Genomic DNA, 7,792 nt, shown 5'->3' on the forward strand with positions numbered 1-7,792 from the left:
TTCTTGGTTCATTTCATAGTTCTGGAGGTACTTACAAATTAGCAATTTATTCTAAATACTTGCACTATGAGAGGAACATTTCACAATATTAAACAATTCACATAACATATATATATATATACATATATATAGTTAATAGTCGTCTGTCTTTAACATGCCTAAACCGTGGTTACATGGATTTTCACATTGGTACCTATATGGTATTACACACTAAAATTGCACAGAGTAAAAGATTTTAATAAGATCTAATTAAATTAAAAATGTTAACATATTCAGCTTTGTATAGACAATTTTACTTCATTTTAATTCTATATTATGATAGCTATTTTGACTTAATTTTAATAGATAATTTTGAATATTTTAGTAAAAATAACTATTGCAAATATTAATAAAATGATTTTAATTTTATATTTTATTTTTAAGATATGTTTTTATAATAGTTCAGTAAGCTTTTTTGTTTTAATTAAATTCAAGTTAGTTAACATATAGTGGATTATTAATCTCAGAGTAGAATTTAGTGATTCATCAGTTGCATGTAACATCCAGTGCTCATTACATCAAGTGCTCTCCTTAATGCCCAACAGCCAGTTACCACAACCCACTACCCATCTCCCCTCCAGCAAACCTCAGCTTGTTCTCTATAGTTAAGAGTCTCTTATGTCTTGTCTACCTCTCTGACTTCATCTTATTTTATTTTTCCTTCCCTTCTCCTATGTTCATTTGTTTTGTTTCTTAAATTCCACATATGAGTGAAATCATATATTTGTCTTTCTCTGACTGATTTATTTCATTTAACATAATACTCTCTAGTTCCATCCATGTCCTTATAAATGGAAAATTTAATTCTTTTTTATGGCTGGGCAATATTCCAGTGTGTGTGTGTGTGTGTGTGTATGTGTGTGTGTACCACTTCTTCTTTATCCATTCATCTGTGATGGACACCTCTGCTCTTTCCATAATTTGGCTATTGTGGACATTGATGCTATAAAAATCAGGGTACATGTGCCCCTTTGAATCACTATGTTTATATCTTTGGGTAAATACCTAGTAGTGCAATTGCTGGGTTGTAAGGTAGTTCTATTTTTAACATTTTGAAGAACCTCCATACTGTTTTCCAAAGTGGATGCAACAGTTTGCATTCCCACCAACAGTGTAAAAGAGTTCCTCTTATCTCCACATCCTCACCAACATCTGTTGTTTCCTGAGTTGTTACTTTTAGCCATTCTGACCACTGTGAGGTGGAATCTCATTATAGTTTTGATTTGTATTTCCTTAATGATGAGGGATGTTGAGCATTTTTTTTATGGGTCTGTTAGCCATTTGTATGTCTTCTTTGGAGAAATGTCTGTTCATGTCTTCTGCCATTTATGAGTGGATTTTTTTGGGGGGGAGGGGTGTTAAGTTTGAAAAATTCTTTAGATTTTGGATACTAGTCCTTTATCTGATATGTCATTTGCAATTATCTTCCCCCATCCCATTGGTTGCCTTTTATTTGTTTAATTTCAACAAATTTATTATTTAAATAATTTTAGTGGTGATACATGGAGGTTTGAGGATGAATATAAAATTTATTTTCTTTAAAAAAATAAAATTTATTTTCTTCAAATTGTGTACTGATTTTTTTTTTGCTATTTCTTATTCTTTCCTATGAAGATTATTTATTTAAATGTGTATTTATTTTTAAAGGGTAAAATTAAGGTCACTAAATATTCAAAGTTATAAATAGCTAAAATAGTTCTTTGTGGTACACATCAAAATTAAAATTCTTATGGATAAACTCAATTCTGTCAGCTAAACAAATAACATTGGGAGAAAAATAAAAACAAAAACAAAAGTATTTTTTTAAGGAAACAACAGCAACAAAAATCCTTTACAAAGAGGTTGACATATTTTAGAGTTAATTATAGTTTTCTATTATATTTGTGGTAACAAATACACCAGTATATTTGTTATTGTTATATGCTGTTACCTGTGGTAACAACTATACATTTTCCAGTCATGTACAGTTTGTATGTTTTTTATTTGTTTTGTTTTGTTTTGTTTTATTTTGTTTTGTTTTGTTTTTGTTTTCCTTTTTTAATTTAAAGCCAAATAATTAACATATAGTGTACTATTAGTTTCAAAAAAAAAACAAAGGTAGAGTTCAGTGATTCATCAGTCTTATATAATACCCAGTGTTCATTACATCATGTGCCCTCTTTAATGTCTGCCCATCACTCAATTACCTAATCCCCCCACCCACCACTCCTCTTGCAACCCTCAGTTTGTTTCTTATGATTAAGAATCTCTTATGGTTTTTCTCCTTCTCTAATTTCATCTTGTTTTATTTTTCCCTCCCTTCCCCTATGCCTTTTAGTTTTGTTGATTGTTTCCTTCGCTATGCAAAATCTTTTCATCCTGATGAAGTCCTAATAGCTCATTTTCACTTTTGTTTCCTTTACCTCTGGAGATTTGTCCATCAAGAAGTTGAAGTGGCTGATGTCAGAGGTTGCTGCCTGTGTTCTTCTCTAGGATTTTGATGGATTCCTTTCTCACATTTAGGCCTTTCATTCATTTTGAGTTTATTTTTGTGTATGGTGTAAGAAAGTGGTCCGATTTCATTCTTCTGAATGTGGCTGTCTCCTTTTCCCAATACCATTTGTTGAAGAGACTGTCTTTTATCCATTGGATATTCTTTCCTCTGTTGAAGATTAGTTGAGGGCCCATTTCTGGGTTTTCTATTCTGTTCCATTTATCTATGTGTCTGTTTTGTGCCAGTACCATACCATCTTGATGATTACAGCTTTGTAATACAGCTTGAAGTCTGGTATTGTGGTGCCTCCAGCTTTGGTTATCTGTTTCAACATTATTTTGGCTGTTTGGGGTCTTTTCTGGTTCCACACAAACTTTACAATTGTTTGTTCCAGCCCTGTGAAAAATGCTGGTGTTATTTTCATAGGGATTGCATTGAATGTGTAGACTGCTTTGTGTAGTATAGACATTTTAACAATATTTTTTCTTCCAATCCATGAGCATGGAATGTTTTTCATATTTTCATGTCCTCTTCAATTTCTTTCAGAAGTGTTCTATTATTTTGAACATATAGATCATTTACCTCATTGGTTAGGTTTATTCCTAGGTATATTATGGTTTTTGGTGCAATTGTAAATGTGATCAATTCCTTGATTTCTCTTTCTGTTGTTTCATTTTTGGTGTATATAAATGCAACAGACTTCTGTGCATTGAATTTATATCTTGCAACTTTGAAGAATTCCTGTATCAATTCTAGCAATTTTTGGGTGGAGTCTTTCAGGTTTTCTACCTAGAGTATCATTTCATCTGCAGCTAGTGGAAGTTTGACTTCTTCCTGGCTGATTTGGATGCATTTTATTTCTTTTTGTTGTCTATTGCTAAGACTAGGAATTCTAATACTATGTTGAACAACAGTGGTGAGAGTGGACATCCCTGTCTTGTTCTTGACCTTAGGGGAAAAGCTCTCAGTTTTCCCCATCGAGGATGATATGCACTGTGGGTCTTTCTTATATGGCCTTTATGATGTTGAGTTATGTTCCTTCTATTCTTACTTTGTTGAGGGTATTTATCAAGAAAGGATGCTGTATTTTGTCAAATATTTTTTTTCTGTATCTATTGAGAGGATCACATGTTTCTATCTTTTCTTTTATGAATGTGGTATATCACATTGATTGATTTGTGGATGTTAAACCACCCTTGCAGCTCAGGAATCAATCCCACTTGGTTGTGGTGTATAATCCTTTTAATATACTATTAAATTAGCTAGTATCTTGTTGAGAATTTTGCATCCATATACATCAGGGATATTTGTGGGTAATTCTTTTTTAGTGTGGTCTTTGTATGGCTTGGGGATTAAGGTAACGCTGGTCTCAGAGAATGAGATTGCAAGTTTTCCTTTCATTTCTATTTTTTTTTTTTTTTGAACAGTTTCAGGAGAATAGGTATCTACTTCTTTAAATGTTTGGTAGAATTCCCCTGGGAACACATCTGGTCATGGACTCTTGTTTGTTGGGAGATTGTTGACTACTGATTCAATTTCTTTGCTGCTTATGAGTCTTTTCAGATTTTCTATATCTCCTGTTTCAATTTGGTAGTACAGTAAGCTTTTTAATTTCTGAATATGATTGCTTTTATTTTAATGCTTTCATTACTTTCAATTAAACAAAATTATGTTTCACATGGTTATGATAAATCAGTTGCCTAAATTAGCACAAAAAATGTTTTATGGCATCTATATAATTTATAAATAATATATACCTTTATTTTATTACTCATTCAAACATCACTAACCCATTAACAAGATATTCAGATGTACATAGTAAGTAAATGTTATAGTTTGTGATATTTTACTCACAAAATACAAAAATTTTTGCTTTTCTCATGTTTTTAAATTTAGTTGTAAGGAAGGGATGATTGTCAAGTTAGGAAGATAAAATGCATTTTACTTAGCATCTTATTAATATGGCTTATAATCTATGTATGCAGACATATGGCTGTGTGACTTTTTTTTTTACTTAAAATCAATTAATTAACATATAGTGTATTATTAGTTTCAGAGGTAGAGCTTAGTGACTCATCAGTTGCATATAACATCCAGTGCTCATTACTTCAGGTGTCCTTGTTAATGCCCATCACCCAGTTACCCCATCCTCCTACCCACATCCCCTCCATCAACCTTCAGTTTGTTTCCTAGAGTTGAGAGTCTCCCATGGTTTGCTCCCTTTCTGAGTTTATCTTATCTTATTTTTCTTTCCCTTCTCCTATCTTCATCAGTTTTGTTTCTTAATCTCCACATATGAGTGGAAATATGATATTTGTCATTCTGTGACTGATGTATTTTGATTATCATAATACCCTCCGTTTCCAGTGGGAGAGGAAAGATGTTGGAGGAGTAGGGGACCCTATTTCAACTGGTCCACAGAACTGAGCTGGATATCTACAGACAATTCTGAGCACCCACGAAACCAGGCTAAGATGTAAGAAGATCTGGATCTCAACAAACAGAATATAGCAGGAGGTTGGTTTTCAGGTACGAAGTGGGGAGCGGTGATTCTGTGGGCAGATATCAGAGGATAACAGGAAGCGGGAGGGTGCCTGGCCATGGGGATCCTACACCGCCGGTGAGCAACAGCCTCACATGCTGGGGATGGGGCACAGACTCACAGACCGGTAGCGGCAGAGAAAGGACTTTAGGGCAGCCCCCGGGGAGGAAACCCTGAGCGGCGGGGTTGTGTGGGCGAACTGGGAGCAGCTCGTGGTTTTAGAAGCACAAAGGGCAGAGATGTGCCCCAACCTGGAGGCAGGACAGGGAGCACTGCAAAGGGGCGCATAACCCAGGATGCTGCAGTTTATAGCAGCATGGACAGAAATGGAGACAGTGTGGCCTGAAGAGCTCACTAAAGAACAGACTGCAGTCTCTGCTCTGAGGCAGTGGGTTGGAAATGGTCTCTTCTGCTCTGACTCGTGGAAGAGACATGGAAAACCACCAGGGAAAGCCACCAGAGAACAAAAGCCCCAAAAACTGATTCCCGCTGAGCCCATCCCCTGCCACAGGGGCGCAGGGCAACTCCGCCCAAACAGGGTTACCGGAGTAACAGCACAGCAGTCCCCTCCCCCAGAAGACAGGCTGGGAAAACAAGAGGCCAGCAACCCTAAGGTCCCTAGAAAACACGTGCTTCTTGCTTGGGTTCTGGTCAATAATTTGGACTCTATACATTCCCTCAAACACTGATCAACAGAATGACTAGGAGGAGCCCCCAAAATAGAAAAGACTCAGAGATTATGACTTAAGCTGCAGATTTGCAAATGGATGCAGATATAACCAAGATGTCAGAGATGGAATTCAGGCTAGCAATTGTGAAGACAGTAGCTAGAATGGAGAAATGAATTAATGGCAACATAGAGTCTCTAAGGGCAGAAATGAAAGCTGAATTGGCAGAACTTAAAAATGCTATCAATGTGATCCAATCCAATTTAGATAATCTAACAGCTAGGGTAACTGAGGCAGAAGAGTGAATAAGCAAACTGGAAGACAATATAAGAGATAAAGAGGGAAAAGAGGAGGCCAGGGAAAAACAACTCAGAATCCATGAAAATAGAATCAGAGAAATAAGTGACACCATGAAATGTTCCAATGTCAGAATAATTGGAATCCTGGAGGGTGTGGAGAGAGAGAGAGGACTAGAAGATGTATTTGAGCAAATCATAGCTGAGAACTTCCCTAATCTGGGGAAGGAAAAAAAAAAATCTGCATCCTAGAGGAAGAGAGGACCCCTCCCAAGATCAAGGAAAACAGGCTAACACCCCGGCATGTAATAACAAAACTCCCAAATCTTAGAACCAAGGAAACCATCTTAAGGGTAGTTAGGGGGAAGAGATTCCTTACGTACAGAGAGAGGAACATCAAAATAATGTCAGACCTATCCACAGAGACCTGGCAAGTCAGAAAGAGCTGGCAAGACATATTCAGAGTACTAAATGAGAAGAACATGCAGCCAAGAATACTTTATCCAGCAAGGCTTTCATTTAGAATGGATGGAGAGATGCAGAGCTGCCCCGACCAGCAGAAACTGAAAGAATATGTGACCACTAAGCAGGCCCTGCAAGAAATATGAAGGGGTGTTCTATAAAAGGAGAAAGACCCCAAGAGTGATCTACAACAGAAATTTACAGGGACAATCTATAAAAACAACATCTTCACAGGCAATATGATGACAATTAATTCATATCTTTCAATAATCACTGTCAATGTGAATGGCCTAAATGCTCCCATAAAACAGCACAGGGATGCTGATTGGATAAAAAGACAGGACCCATCCATATGCTGCCTACAAGAGACTTATTTTGAACCTAAAGATACATCCAGACTGAAAGTGAAGGGATGGAGATCCATCTTCCATGCCAGTGGACCTCAAAACAAAGCTGGGGTAGCAATTCTTACATCAGACAAATTAGATTTTAAACTAAAGTCTGTAATTAGAGACACAGAAGGACACTATATTATTCTTAAAGGGTCCATGCAACAAGAAGATCTAACAATTGTAAATACTTATGCCCCCAACATAGGAGCAGCCATCTACATAAGCCAAAGGTTAACCAAATTAAGAATCATATTGGTAACAATACGCTAATTATAGGAGACCTCAATACTCCACTCTCAGCAATGGACAGATCATCTAAGCAGAAAATCAACAAGGACACAAGAGCTTTGAATGATACATTGGACCAGATGGACCTCATAGATATTTACAGAACATTCCACCCTAAAACAACAGAATACTCTTTCTTCTCGAGCGCACATGGAACTTTCTCTAGAATAGACCATATACTGGGTCACAAATCAGGTCTCAACCAATACCAAAGATTGAGATTATTCCCTACATATTCTCAGACCGCAATGCTTTAAAACTGGAACTCAATCACAAGAAAAAATTTGGCAGAAATTCAAACACTTGGAAGCTAAAGACCACTCTGCTCAAGAATGTTTGGGGCAACCAGGAAATCAAAGAAGAACTTAAACAATTCATGGAAATCAATGAGATAAAACACATCGGTCCAAAACCTATGGGATACTGCAAAGGCGGTCCTAAGGGGGAAATACATAGCCATCCAAGCCTCACTCAGAAAAATAGAAAAATCCCAAATTCACCAACGAACTCTACACCTTAAAGAACTAGAGAAAAAACAACAAACGATGTTTAAGCCACGCATCAGAAGAGAAATAATTAAGATTAGAGCACAGATCAATGAATTAGAAACCAGAAACACAGTAGATCAGATC

At 36.4% G+C, this 7,792-nt stretch overlaps 1 long non-coding RNA gene across 1 annotated transcript in view; it reads left to right on the top strand.

Annotated features, from left to right (window-relative positions):
* Positions 1 to 7,625, top strand: part of LOC145717818 (uncharacterized) — a 164,402-nt gene extending 156,777 nt beyond the window's left edge. Inside the window, exon 2 of the long non-coding RNA XR_014141265.1 lies at positions 7,152 to 7,625. This is a non-coding gene — a long non-coding RNA (uncharacterized LOC145717818). The remainder of the gene's footprint in view (positions 1 to 7,151) is intronic.
* Positions 7,626 to 7,792: the final 167 nt, after the last annotated feature.

The sequence above is a fragment of the Leptonychotes weddellii genome, chromosome X (assembly GCF_054177405.1).
Source record: "Leptonychotes weddellii isolate Sample4059 chromosome X, ASM5417740v2, whole genome shotgun sequence".
In the NCBI taxonomy this organism is placed as follows: Eukaryota; Metazoa; Chordata; class Mammalia; order Carnivora; family Phocidae; genus Leptonychotes; species Leptonychotes weddellii.